Source organism: Lygodium microphyllum, chromosome 18, assembly GCF_053477565.2.
Source record: "Lygodium microphyllum isolate KBCC chromosome 18, Lygodium_microphyllum_v1.1.10, whole genome shotgun sequence".
Taxonomy (NCBI): domain Eukaryota; kingdom Viridiplantae; phylum Streptophyta; class Polypodiopsida; order Schizaeales; family Lygodiaceae; genus Lygodium; species Lygodium microphyllum.
The window spans coordinates 67,774,539-67,789,718 of NC_141152.1; the positions used below are offsets into that span (position 1 = coordinate 67,774,539).

At 39.7% G+C, this 15,180-nt stretch overlaps 1 pseudogene; it reads right to left on the minus strand.

The window, feature by feature from the left end:
- Nucleotides 1-7,308: 7,308 nt before the first annotated feature.
- Nucleotides 7,309-15,180, minus strand: part of LOC148020989 (transcription factor TGA2.1 pseudogene) — a 75,066-nt pseudogene continuing 67,194 nt past the window's right edge.

Here is a 15,180-nt window from a genome sequence, read left to right on the forward strand (position 1 = left end):
ACAAAATCATCAAGATATGGCCTAAAGATGTCCTGCATTAATCTATTGAAGGTGGCAGGTGCATTCGTAAGCCCGAATGACATAACCAGGAACTCAAAGTGCCCATATCTTGTATTGAAGGCTGTCTTTGGGATATCTTCTTCCTTGATCCTTATCTGATAGTAACCTGACCTAAGATCAATCTTGGAAAAGATCTTTGCACCCTGAATACAATCAAGAAGCTCATCTATTCTAGGAATAGGATACTTGTTCTTGACTGTTGATTGATTCAACCCTCGGTAATCAATACATAGTCGAAGTGTCCCATCTTTCTTTTTCTGGAATAGTACTGGAGCTTCCCACGGTGAATTGCTAGGCTGGATGTAGCCCTGATCTAACAATTGCTTGAGTTGTTCCTTCAACTCAATTGCTTCTGGTATGGACATTCTATAAGGTACCTCACGACCATTTGCCAATTTCACAATAGGTGACGAAAGGGTCAGGGAAGTTCTGGACAAGTTCCCTGACCCTTTCGTCACCTATTGTCCATATGATTCTATAAGTTACCTCACGACCATTAGCCCGAAAGGGTCAGGGAAGTTCTGGACAATAGGTGAGAAATCTGCCATTGACGCATCAGTATGGACCTCAAAAGGGCGTGAGAAATCTGCCATCTTTAAAACTGGGGCCTGGATCATCATGCTCTTTAGCTGCTCAAAGGCTTGCTGCTCCCGATCCGTCCACTGAAAAGTAGTTGTGTTAGAGGTCAGATCTGTCAGCGGGGCAGTAATCTTACTATATCCTTGAATGAATCTTCGACAGAAGACTGTAAATCCCAAAAATTCCCGCACCTAACTTACCTTGCGGGGAGCCTCCCAATTCTTCACTGCCTGGACCTTCTTCGGGTCTATAGCAATACCATTTTCTTTGACTAAATAGCCCAAAAATTCTATCTCTTGTACAACAAACTCACACTTTTCTGGCTTCACGAACAATTGATTCTCCCAGAGTCGGGTAAAGACCTTCTCCAGGTGCTGTACATGATCTTCCAGGGTTCTGCTGTAAATGAGCAGATCATCAATATAGATGATCACAAAATCATCAAGATAGTCGATGAAGATCTTGTCCATGAGCTCACAAAAGGTAGCTGGTGCGTTAGTGAGCCCTTCTGGCATGGCCAACCATTCATAGCTCCCGTATCGGCTTCTGAAAGCTGTCTTCACCTCGTCCCCTTCTGCTATTCTAATTTGGTGATACCCTGACCTCAAGTCGATTCTACTGAAGTAGCATGCTCCTTGCAGCCGATCCAGTAGTTCATCTACCACTGGCACAGGGTACCTGTTCCTCACTATAGCTTTATTGAGAGCTCTATAGTCTATACACAGACGAAGAGACCCATCCTTTTTCTTGACAAATAGGACTGGAGCTCCGTAGGGTGATCTACTAGGCTGAATGTGGCCTGACGCCTCCATTTCTCCTAGTTGTTTCTTCAATTCCACTAGCTCGATTCGTGTCATCCTGTAAGCTGGCCTGGCTGGCGGTTGCACTCCTGGTAAGAGCTGGATTCGATGATCAACACTCCTGCGAGGCGAAAACTTAGTAGGCAGCTTGTCAGGCATGACATCTTGGAACTTGTCCTGAACTTCCCTGACCCTTTCGTCACCTATTGTCCATATGATTCTATAAGTTACCTCACGACCATTTGCCAATTTCACAAGCAGGGTAGGTGCTTCTATTATGGCTATTCCTAATCTTTTTGCATATGCTGGTGAGATAAAGGAATGTGTACTACCACAATCAATCAAGGTTTTGAAACCTTTACCTTGATAGTCCGACGGTGTCTGAATCACCGAGAACTAGTAATTCGGCCCTTTCTTGTGTAAAGCGGCATGGACTGTCGCTCTTTCGAATTCTGCTTCCACGGTTGGATCTTCTTCTTCTTCTTCTTCACCTCTTTGCCTATTGGCAATGTAGGTGGTTCTTCCTCTTCCTCAGGTAGCGGCTCCTTGACCACGGCCTATTCCTTGGAAACGCGCTTGGCGATGTCCTCCACTAAGCTTGGGACATTGCCTCTTGAAGTGATCGGGTTCGTTGCAGTGGAAACAATGGAGGTTTCGGCCACTACTTTGAGTAGGAACAAAGTTGTTGACGTTATTCGTTGCTGCTTTCTTTCTTTGTCCCTGATTATGACCTTGAACTCTCTTCATTTGAGGTCTGAATGCTCCTCTGTTCGGGTCATTATAGGACCAAGTTTTGTTACCCCTTGGTCTAGCTTGTACCTCCTGAATTATAGGCGCCACTCGAATGAGTGCATCTTGAAGATCTGATGGACGCATAGATTCAAGACGGGTATTTACTGGTGGATTTACGCCCGCACAAAACTTGGACACCTGCTGTGTCATGTCCTAGTTGTTTAAGCTCGTAGAACTCGTTCATTTTCTGCGTGCGATATGCAGGTGGTAAGTATCTTCCTTGCACGGCTTTCTTCAGCTTCCCCCAGGTAACAGATCCCTCTGGGATCCCTTGATCCCTACACCATTGCTTCCACCAAATTCTGGCTTCGTCGGTGAGCTTTAATTTGGCGAGCATAGCCTGATTGGCGAGTGCAGTATCGGCTGCTTCAAAGTAATCCTCCATGGATTCAATCCAAATTTCAGCATTAGCCTGGACGAATCTGCCTCTCCCGTCAAACTCGGGTGGCTTAATCTGTTTGAGAAGGAACTTCTTCTCCTAGATCACAGTAGTACTTGATATAGGAGGCAAATTAGAAACCTGTACCTGGGGTTGTGCCTGAATGAAGATTTTCTTAACGTTATTATACTATAATCGATGTTAGCTTATATTACATCTTTAATTCAGCTATCTCGTAAACAATGTAGCTACTTAACTTTTTATCAACTCTTATGCACAGCCAGACATTGATAAAAAGAAGTCTTTATTTGTATTTACATGGGCATAGCCCTTTTGAATACAACGTTTCATGTGATTATAAGCCAATTGTTACATTTAGTTTGGGGAGAACAACGTTGTATTGCATTTATCTACAAAAACTGTGTAATAGTAAGGTTTTGGGTCATGGATCTTCACGAATCGGTAAGTCATTGGAAGTTCAAGATATCCTTTCTGTTGGAATCCATACTTCTCATGGCGGCCCAACACTTTAATCGTATTGATGGGGATTACATGAGTTACTTCCTCATATACATATGAGTTCATCTCAACCCTCCGACTTCGAATATGTAAAGTTGAATTTATGTGAGCTTTCACAAAAACGAATAGCTTCACGACTTTCAAGTCTTCCAACCACTTGATCCTCTTTAGGTTGGTCTGTAGATAAGCAAACTGGTGGGCGGCTATATAGTAGATTCATGAAGCACCTGTCCATCTTCGTTCCATGTATAAATGTGATGGATTATAAATCTGCTCCAGGATGTTCATCATCCCAATTCTTTGTCTATAAAGCAGAGAATGCATTGCAGTCATAAACATGACTCGAAATACTAGAAACTTATTCAACGCTTCCTAATTCTACAAGATAGCATTGAAGGCAAGGAAGTGTTTGGACAGCAACAATTTCTTTACTTCATTTTATTGAGATTTCATAAAAACAATTTCGTTGTTGGTCGGCTCTAATACCAACTGTAACATGTCCACTAGTATTATCCAGGACACGTCTTAGCAGTCCATCGGAAAGGATGTCTAGAAAGTTCTGCCCGGCACTCCCATGGAATGTTATGGGTTTAGCGATCTAGGGCTTCCCACGTCTGCTACGTAGCAGAAGTATTCTGGCCGTTTCCACTTAGGATCGACTGGAATTAGGGTTTTCCTGATTGGTCATTACCTAACAGCAACTAGTGTCGGACCCAAGCGAACTAAAGGTAAGGAAATGTTTGGACAACAACAATTTCTTTACTTCATTTTATTGAGATCTCATAAAAATAATACCGTTGTTGGTCGGCTCTGATACCAACTGTAACATGCCCACTAGTATTATCCAGGACACATCTTAGCAGTCCATCGGGAAGGATGTCTAGAAAGTTCTGCCTGGCACTCCCATGAAATGTTACAGGTTTAGCGATCTAGGGCTTTCCGCGTCTGCTACGTAGTGGAAGTATTCTGGCCGTTTCCACTTAGGATCGACCGGAATTAGGGTTTTCCTGATTGGTCATTACCTAACAGCAACTAGTGTTAGACCCAAGTGAAATACTTTACGCACAAACGTAAGTTCCGAAGCAAATTCATGCTGCACTTGGTTCAAGGAGAATGGAAAACAAGAGGGATGCAAAGCTCAACCTCTCTGCCATAAGGCATAGTCCCATTCCGTTCCCCTAAAACAACGTAAATCGGGTAAGATATAACTCTAGGTCATTGCTTTCGCTATTCGTGTCCTTTGACGATCATCCCGCTGTTCTTCGAGATTTGAGAAAAGTTCCCGGCCAACCGGGACCACCCAACCGTAGGACGGACCCATGGCCCATCCTCCGTACTTTCCTCAGTTTTTTTTAATTATGTAATTATCTAACACATTAATTTGGACATGTAACAATCAGCTTCTTTAATTAATCCGTTAAGCACTGGTTCCTTCACGTAATCTTATCACGTGACATAGAAAAACAATATCAAACGAGTTCTTTATTAACATATCATCATATTTATCTTTGAAATACAAGGAGTTCCGCCCTTAGGCTTGTCCATAATCCGCCGAAGGCTATCCAGTAACCCACAGGGATCACTATTCCAAGCTTCCGCCTGTAGACTAGTATGCGGGCCTCGAGATCCAATCCCGAGTCACATTAGCCTCTTGTGCAGGACCCGGAAGGCGAGGGATTTACAGCCAAAGCCCCCTCTGGCACCCAAGCGTCCTTCTGCTCCAAGTAGAGCTCAACGGAGAGACCTCTCGCGGCGGGTTCGGTCCACGTTCCCAGCGTAGTCAACAACCCCCTTGGTTAGGGTCACGCAGGCAGTCGGGGGTAACTGAAGCTCCCTCTCTCTTCAAGCCTTCAACCTGAAGTATAGATATTCATTTAATTCGTAATTCATAAATCAAACAGTGCTCTGAAATCTCTAGCAAGCACAAACATTTCCATCAATCGATCTTGTTGTTGGCAAACTGCTAAGGAATGATTCTTTCTTTTTGAATGCATCAGCACTCGTTCCAGGGTGTCTTGCGACTTGGCAAGATCCCTTATATTCGGGGTTAGGGCATATCCTATTAACCCAACTTGGTCAACCCTAAAGTTCATTGGATACTTTAGTTTTCGGTTTTTTTAACCTTCCCTACTTAGAAGGATATCAAAGAATACCTCCTTTTGCAAGATAACTTGCGTAAGGATCCACCATCCTTGTTGAGGGTATTTAACATTTCTTCTTGTGAATCAATCACAAGACCATATGACTTCGTACTTGCTGTGCAAGTCCTGCATGGTACTATATGATGAAAGAATCCGTTTCAGTTTCTTTAAGCGAGACCTAGAGTCTCTTTTTAAGAACCTCAGGGACAAACCCTAGTTCTTTTACATTTACAATTTATTGACCCTACAATCAGGGAAGGTAGGCAAGTATTTAAGATATAGACGTTTCTTGGATTTTAAATCATTCCCAAGGCATATTTTGCAACATAGGTATTACTATGTTTACATTAATTTGGTTAACTTTTAGAAGGTAATATTGAGATCACCTCGGCACGATTTCTTATCCTTGTGACAAAAGAATTTTTCCCCAAAGCCCTATTCATGCGTAATAAGATTTAGATTTGTTACACTCAAGGCCCACGTGGGGAGAGGGTGGTGAAATCACTTCAAGACAGCGGATGTATGATGGCGGCAGCGGCAGCAGAGCTGGTGGTTGGCGGCAGGGCGGCTCCTCCTCAGCAGTGGCGGTGTTTCCTCACCCTCCTACACAGGGTACAATCGGCGTAGCTTCACGATACGGCAGCCTCCTCGGTCGTTCTCCCTCGGGTCCTTCACACTCCCTCTCGTCGACTGCAGTGAAGTAATGTGGCGACTCTCCTTCCTCCTCGTACCTCCAGCCGCAGGCCCCCCTTTTGGTTAAATAGGGGAGGGGAGGGAATCCTTCCCCTCAACGTGTCCATTCGCATGGATCCTTCCTTGATTCAAGCTCCAGCAAGGAGCTTGGTGTCCCATGCTCCCCTCCCTCTCTCCGAGCTCGACAGTCGGTTGGGGGAAGGAGGGAGTAAAAAAATTTTGCCTTAATTCTAAAAAAAAGAAATTTTCCCCAAAGCCCTATTCATGCGTAATAAGATTTAGATTTGTTACATAGAGTACGTACTTTTACCCCCTATTGAGGTCTTCATTTTAATCAATAATCCAACCAGCATGTCTCCTATAGAAGCCCCTAAGACTATACAATTGACTCCTCTTGTTTTTGCAACAGTAGTCCCTTCTTCTAGTAGCTCACAAAAAACCTGACTATTATAGCAAGCTCTCTCCACAGGTAGCTACCAATAATCTGCTCACTAGCTACAGCTCCAAACCTTTTCCAAGCATGCAAATATAGCTCACCTTGCAAGTAAAATAGGAAAAATTATTTTCTAAATCAAGGGCCTTGCTAAAAAATTTTGACAATTGTCAATAGAGCCACTATGATGGATATAGGTAAGCTAGCTAGTTGAAAAGCTTCCGCCACATTTGGCATTATGATTCCAAGGAACAAGACACTACCATACTTGATAACAATAGCACCCATACCTTCATTGCTTTTTTCATTTTTAGTTTCAGTAGCCTTTTTCAGTCTTGTGCTATTAATAAACCCGACAGTGGCCCACCAAGCAGAGAGCATCTATTGCAATGCTTCTAAGGTCCACACTTTGCTTCTCATTATTCATTTCCTAGTTGATATGAAACCCTTGATTAGACTTTTAAATTGGTAGTAAATGAGAAACAAAGGACTCACACAATGAGCATTCTAAAGCTATATCATAAAACCATCGTGTAATGTTACCTGGCATTCTTTTAGTTTCAAGCATTCTCATTCCTTTGCAAGTAGTGAGCCACCAGGCATGGGCTCAACATCAAGAGGGGATGGTGTTTTAGTTGAAGCAGGTGTGTTTTCCATGACAAGGGTCCCTTGAAACAGTGAAGTCACTGGCATTGCATGACTCGATTGAGCAAAAAAACAAGCAGAAAAGTGACTTCGCACTAAATCTTGACCAATTTGAAACTCAACATCAAATAGAAACTTGGGTAAGTTGCAAGGAACATTAATTTGTACAACTTTTATTCGACTCAAACAAGAGCTAGAGTGGGGGAAATATCAACCCCTTAATCAACATAACTCGACAAAATCTTGCTAAATATCAAGAATGTGAACTCATGTAGCCTGCCATACTTTTATGGGCTCACCAACTTCTCCTTCTGGTTTGAAGCATCTTATAGACTTCCCATTAGCAAGATTGAGCATGTTTAGCTTCTTATTCTGAAACCATACAAGACAAATAACTTAACATACTAGCCAATCATGTTTCAATGTAAGACTTATAAACCTTCCATGAAAATAACATCCAACATATCCAATAGTTACTGCTAACTTGTTGTATGGATCAATGTCCATACATAAATTGTGCCACGAGAAGCCATTTCTTGATGATAATGTGTACTCTTAATGCCCATTTTCGTTGCCTCTATGTTGCGAAACACCACTGATTTGCAGGCAAGTGGTTTTAATAGTTGGTCCAAGACAAAACAGACCTATTAATCTTAAAATCCAAAGTAGAAACCATGACCTTAGGAGGAAGCCATACTTGTCTGCACTAGTGCCCAGCAATTTGAAACCACCACAAGCAAATTTTGCTGTAGTGATTGAAGCTGAATGATAATCTAATTTCTCGATGACATCAAAGTTTCTGAATTCAAAAATCAAGAATGCTTAAAGAAGTACTCTATAAGACAAACTCTTCAATAGCATAAGAGAGAAAAAATAACTGCCTCCAAAACATGAACTCTGGAAGTGAACTAAATGACCACCATGTTGACAAGACTATGAATGTACAAGTCACAATACCTACAAACATCATATATATGTAGAAGATGGTCCCTACCATTGGATGCCAAAAAGGGAATTTGAATGGCATTAATGCCAACATCGCGAGGGCCACAGCTCCAAAGCTCAGAGTAAGAATTTCTACATCATGCGCTTCCTACCACACCTGTCAAATAATGTTGTTGAGTAGTGTCTTCCTAGCACCTTTACGTCTAACTATGATGCTTATTGAAAAAATAGACACATTTGATCAACCATTGTTTACCTTGAAGTTTACAATCTGAAGGGACTGTAGATCATATACATGAATATTGCCATTTTGATCACCAGCTGCTAGATAATGAACATCTAAGTTGATACTTAATGAACGAAAGCCCTTACATGAATTTGAAGGCCACAAACGGGTGGTCCAATCAACTTTTATTATTAAAAGTGGGTGCTCTCAGTGTGTAAAAGGGATACTGATCAAATTGTATGGCCCCCATCTAGGTCTTTGTGTACCTGACCTCAAAAGTTTCCTTCGACCCTCTAATAGCACGGCCACATTGTTCTTCACAAGCTGCCATAAGACCTATTTTTGGTTTTTCAAGATAAGAGCCCATCACCACATGTTTCCATGCATGATGCTTCAAGCAACGATACACACGCATAAAAGACATGCATAATCACATATATAGGCAGCAACATATGTACTTAAGAATGTATGCACCCCCATGCATATAGGCACTTGTGCATTTGTATGCTCATGCAATTGATGAACTTAGTGCCAAAGCAACCAATACTTTGATGATAATGTGACTTGAAATCATGATGTGTATATTGGACATGCAATGCTCATAGAAGTAAGATGTATGTATGCATTGGAAGATTAAGTGCCTAGCCTACACTATAGTGTTAATGCACATGCAAAATGTACACATAGTTCATTAATTAGATTCATTCCCTTATAGTCATCAAGAGATCTCCTCCCAATAAAGGAAATGTATCTCTGCTCCTACACCCCCCATCCTCATTAACACGAGTCCCAATGAAAAAATGGGCAAGCAGAGGCCTACAATATCTTTTGAATAGTAATTATTTAATACATTTCTTGAAGTCTAAGATTTGTTATATTAGATTAAATGCATAGTGGAAATTAAATGTTAGTGATTTGAGATTGTTTGTGCATTGCATTGAGTTTTGAGTTTTCTTTTCTTATGAGGTTGGGGCCATTATTTTGTGAGGTTGAATGTTAAATTTATTTTAAGTGATTGGTTATTGCATCTCCATTGTGACTCCTTTTTTGTATCAACATCCAAAATATGCGATTGTCAATACTAAAAGTCATTGATTTAGTTAAAGAAATTGTGGAAGTATTGTTTCATGTCAATAACCTAAGTTAGAGCACCACAAATAGATGAGAAAGAGCCAAGAAGATGAATTTTCAGAGTCGCTTCAAGAGTAGGAGAAGAGAGACATCAAGGCTTTTAGTACCTTGCTAATGAGCCTTACTTCAAAGGAAACCTCCATTTTTCATAAGCCTTGTACCAAAGGTAAACCCCTGTTTCCCAATCTTTCAAATATCTGGTGAGATTTGGGAAGAATTACAATAGCTTCATGAATGGAGTTCATCGTTTTGTGTTGTTACTCTTCAAACTCAACTTAACAACCTCCTCTACACAAGTGATTAAATGGTCCAAACCTCATTAGCCTTAGTGCCTTAGTAAAAGTGATCTATGTATTTAAGATTGATTATCATTTCCAAAAGTTCGTGCTTTAAAACTTCATCAATGCAAGTGCAAGGGAAGCTCTAAGGGATACCAACCACTAATGCCTTCCCAGTGAAGCAAAGAAACAAGAATAAGAACCACTATTGGGTTCATGGCAAGAAGGAATTTGGCTAAATATTGTTCATAGAAGAAAACCCAACATGTAAGAGATTCAGATATAGCTACCAATACAAATCCTTTGATCGAAGATGAGGTACTGGCCCAATGTGGACATCCCCACCTAAGAGCTTCTTCTCTAACCTCATGGTGACACCTTCCTAGTTTATTTGATCAATGGGAGGATTACATCATCAAGTGGTATTTCAAGAGGAGGAACTAGTGCCTTCCTAGAAATATTAGACCATTCACCTTGAGGACTATGGTACTTATTGGGTGTACTTTTGTTTCACTTTCCTCAATGAATCCATTGCTACATTCTGGGAGGTGATTTGTGAGTCTAGTCATCAATGTGATTAGTAGCATGGGATTGGCTTTTTCTTCTACATTGAGTGCTCTTTCAAATGTTATGTATGATTGATGAGAATAGGATGGGCTTCATGGACTTTGAGCAACTCTTACTTGAACTACCCTAGACATTGGTAAGCAACCATATGTGGGGAGTTGTTTCTTCATCCCATGCTTTGACTTGAGGAGTCTTTTTTGTGCTATCCCTCATGCACATCTAGTCTGTGCATAGGACTAGGACAACCATGAATCTAGCATTTTGTTGAAGTCTTTTAAACATTGTAACATCTATTTACTCATAACATTTATTGAGCATCAAGAGGAGGTGTTAAAAGTTTGTATGTTACTTTATAAATTTTTATTAGGGTCTCTCTTGTAGGGTTTAGGACTTTTCCTCTCAAGACTCATCCCTGTTGTAGCCTATATATAAGTGTTCTTGGTAGCTCGTTTTGGGGTAATTCTTATGTGATCTCCATCATTATTTTGTTATGTTTATTTTTCCTCATTAAGCTTATTTATGTTTTGCATTGCCTTCTTAATAAGCGCATAGCCTTATGACAGTGTAAGGCCATGCTCTCTCTTGCTTTAGGGGAGAAGCTTGCTAACCGAGGACGATAGTAGACCAATCCCCTCTAGACCCAACCAATCATGAACAAAGCCCTTGCAAAAAAAAGTGTATTTCACAATTTGTGAAAGATCCTCCTTAAACGGCCATATCTTGACATAGTAAACATTGGATAGATGGCTAGGCAAGGAATGATTTGTCACATTGATTGTCTATTTGGCTCAATGATTTGGACCCCTTTAAGGAGCATACATTTTTTAAAACAGAAACCCTAAATTATCATATCATATCTCTTAAAAGGGAATCAAATGTTAGAAGAGCTCACGTGACAACACAATGAACTAATGGGGTGCCTTTGCATCTAATTATATGCTAATACTCCTTGATGTCATAGGAAATAGATTGATTAACCCAAACCATGTCAATGTCTAAGGACATATTTCCCACTTCACCTACAATCAAGTTTTATTCATACTAAGTTATTTGAGATATCAAGGTATCCCTTTAGAAAGTGTGAGAAAAATCAAAGCCCTAAAGTAGATACACTAGTTTCTCAAGGCATGTGTGTTTTGAGGTAAGCATAAGAGCTTATGGATGTGATTGATTAATGCCAAAGTCTAATTTTTGCAACATGGAATGCCATACATTTTCATACATTTAACATATTTCTTTGGAGGCTAGTTGTGTTGAAGTTTCCCATAGACATAAACTTAGTAAGTGTATGTATCTTTTATATTATTGTACATTATGTAAGGTTGAAACAGAGAATTTGAATTGGTTTTTATTGTATATAGGTGTCTAGCTAGGTCAAATGATGGTAAATGTTAGATCATCAATCAATATAATTTACGAAGAAATTTTTTACAAAAGATCGTAAAAAAATTGAAGGCGTAATGTTATATTAAGTGCGCATGAAATGAATTAAAGAGGTCCATGCAATCAGCATATGAATAAGTTACTACTTACTTTAAAGCCTAATTTTTATGGCAGCCATTCCCCATGGATAGTGCTAGAAAAAAAAGCAAGCAAAATGTACTATCTGGATATGGTGATATACAGTTCCCCCGAGGGGGTCCACTAGGGTTTACTGTATGATACCAGCTGAGTGTAAGGGAGGGGGGTTATTTAAGGGAAGGAAGGTACATTTTATAAGGTAAGGTCCCATAAATAGGGGGTAGATAAGGGGTATTTTCATATATTTCTTGCATGCAGGTGACGTCTCCTTATTACTACTAGTGAATCCCGTTTCATAGCTCTCTAGTATAAGATGTGGGGAATGGAATTCCCTAGTTGTGTGGTTTATAATTTCCTACCTTGATATGTGGGGAATAGAATTCCCTGGCTATATAACCTACAATTTTGTAGTATAAGATGTGGGGAATGGAATTCCCTAATTGTATGTAGGGAATTAATGTAAGCATACCTAAGATTTCCTACTATGAGATGTGGGGAATGTGATTCCCTAGTTATATGTAGGGAATGCATTTAGATGTACCTAGGAAATATTAGAGAATTTCCTACATTTCAAAGGTTTTCCAATGCATGAAATCTTCAAAAGATCCTTGTGTAGGAACCTCTCATAATGGGCCTTACTAGGAGATCCCAAGGTTTTGAAGTTATTTAGAGTATACAACATATGTGTCTTGCTATTTTAAAAACTACTAGAGGATGATTGTGGCTCGTTGGACACTTGCTATCACTATGGTAGTCAAAGGCTAGCACCATCTTGCTCATTTAAAGAAGTTATACAAATACCAACATTTTCTTCTAACAAGAGTAACAGGATATCTAAAAAAGATTGGATCATTTCAACAATCTAGGTCATTAGTCCAAACACTACAACCATTCAAAAGCTTGATGGTATCTCACCCAAGGATCATAGGGTGCTAGACTAAGATTATGTTTACATTGGTATGCCTAAGCTTACAAGGGTGAGTATTTTACTATTGTTCTTAAATTAACCATGAGTTCTAGACCAATTCTCCCAGCATCCGATCCTGGACCTTTTTCCCGGATGCTCCTAGCATCCGATCTTGGACCGTTCGCGACTTGGTGAGATCCCGATAATCTCAAACAAGATCATGCAAGCAAATGTTCTTGGTAAATTAACTTATTTTGACTTGCTCTTTCCCTTGGGTTTTACCTTATGGTATCTTTACCCTAACCCAAAGCATTAACTGGTCAACCAAGGCAATGGGCATGGCTTATTCGCAACCCAACGAAGGGTCTTTTGTTCTTCCAGTTCTAACCAAGTTCAGTTAACACACTTGGCAACACAAGATTCATCATCTAAGCCTTCAGGATACAGTCTAGATGCATGCGTCCCTTCCATTTCTCTTAGTGTGGTACTATGTAGAGTTTTCTAATCATCCTTACCTATCATGCAAGGCGTGGATGAGAACCTATAAGGTTTTTAATCCAAACATTGCCATGTGTGCCATTATACAGTATTCTATGTCTGCATGAAATGCATTAAACAGTTACATCACCGGAAAAGTTAGAGAAAAGAGAGTAATGTTGCACAAAATAGGTATGTGGCTACTTTGTGTGAGGCCTCCTCTAACATGGTGGTCATTTTCAACATTTAGTGCTAGGATAAACAAGCCCATAACTATATTTAAATATTGCCTTTTGATGACTAAAAGTGAAGAGGGTGCATGTGTGTGTGTACACATGTACACACATGCTCATATCTGTATGTGTGCACATGTATGTGCATGCAACATGTTCATATGTGTATGGGGGGTTAGAAAATCTAGGTTCACATCCATATGGTTACTTCAATTTCATTAATTTCATTACAATTGGAGAATGGTGTTATTACATAATTCTATTATATAGGGAATTTAAGAGAACATAAGGAATCTTCATAGTGACGTGATTCCCTACAAGTAGGAGGAAATTATGTTCATGTATACTCTTATATAGGAAATTTTTTAAGAAGGTAGGAAATAGTGTATATTAAGATTTAATTTCTTACTATTGGATGTGGGGAATTCGATTCCCTAGTTGTACACAGGGAATACATGCATTCACACATAGGAAATATTATAACATTTCCTACATTTCACAAGTTTTCCTATATAGAGAGGATTGATAAAAAGTCCCTTGTGTATGTAACTGGAAGGCATTATTCAAGACCCCTTTTTGGTATCAAATTCTTGGCTACTTTTATGAATTAATAATACCACTATGTAAAAAATACACACATGGAATATAGATACTTCTTTTATCAATAAATTTATGCATTTTAAAATTTTTCCTTCTATGAATGTATATCTATAAGACTATCTTTTTTAATATTCCCTTATTTTGAACTCACATGATGCACATTTTTATACATAGTAACTTACTCGAGATAGTGTGTGGCATGTAGTCCTTGTTAACTACAATATCCCTCCATGGCTTTCTATGAAGAAAGGACACCTCATCCTTAGCTTGCTTGTTTCTGGCCGCTACAAAGTCAAGAATATACGTGGTTGATGGAGAAAATGACACAGTAGGAATTGGCGAAACCCACGTTACTACAAACCTGATAGAGGTAACATCTCGTCGGTTTGGAAAAAAATAATGTTTTATAAGCTTATCGCTATATTTGGCTTTAAATGATTATAAATGCATTTTAAAGAAAATGCATATGAACTACCGCTCAGAAAAATGGCCTAAGTAATATAATAGTAAACCATTCAGTGAAAAGACTCTTTTACTTGAAAAAGGATTATATGCCTATCATGAAGAAAATATCATAATTATTGTTTATTTGTAAGAGAGGGGGATTTAATAATGGGAAAATACTAGCTACACTAGCTGGTATATAAGGTGTTAGGGACTTGATTTTTCATCATCAGATTATAATACAAGTCTCCTTTCATCTTCATCTCCTTCTCCAAGCTCTCATGGCTTCTTTCTCTCTCTTTCTGTCTTTCTCTCTCCTTTTCTAGTATTTCTCTCTCCTCATCACTCTCTTTCTCTCTCTTCCTGCAGTATTTCTCTCTCTTCTGCACCCTCTCTCTCTCCTCTTCTTCTCTTTCTCTTGTCCTCTTCATGACAAGTGGTATCAGAGCTTCTCAGGCTCTTAATCCAGTTAGTCATATTTCATTTAGTTCCTCCTTTTCAGTCACACAGATTTAAGAGCCACATGTACACAAGTATAGACATGACATGGAGCAGCAGTGTAGTTATCAAGAAATTTGAGACCAAAAGGACTGCAGGTCTAGAGCATTAATGGAGTCTTGGACCAAGTTTGGAGGCTGGAACACCACATTTAGCAGGTCGTGGGTCATTTTTGGCCAATTTTGAGGGTATTTTCCTAAAAGACAGCGGTAAATGGAGTAGAAGATGGTAAAGTCCTGTTCACTTTTCAAGAAGAGTCTTCTCTCTCTTCATTCTCAAGCTTTAGCCAAGCTTCCATGGAGAAAAACCAGT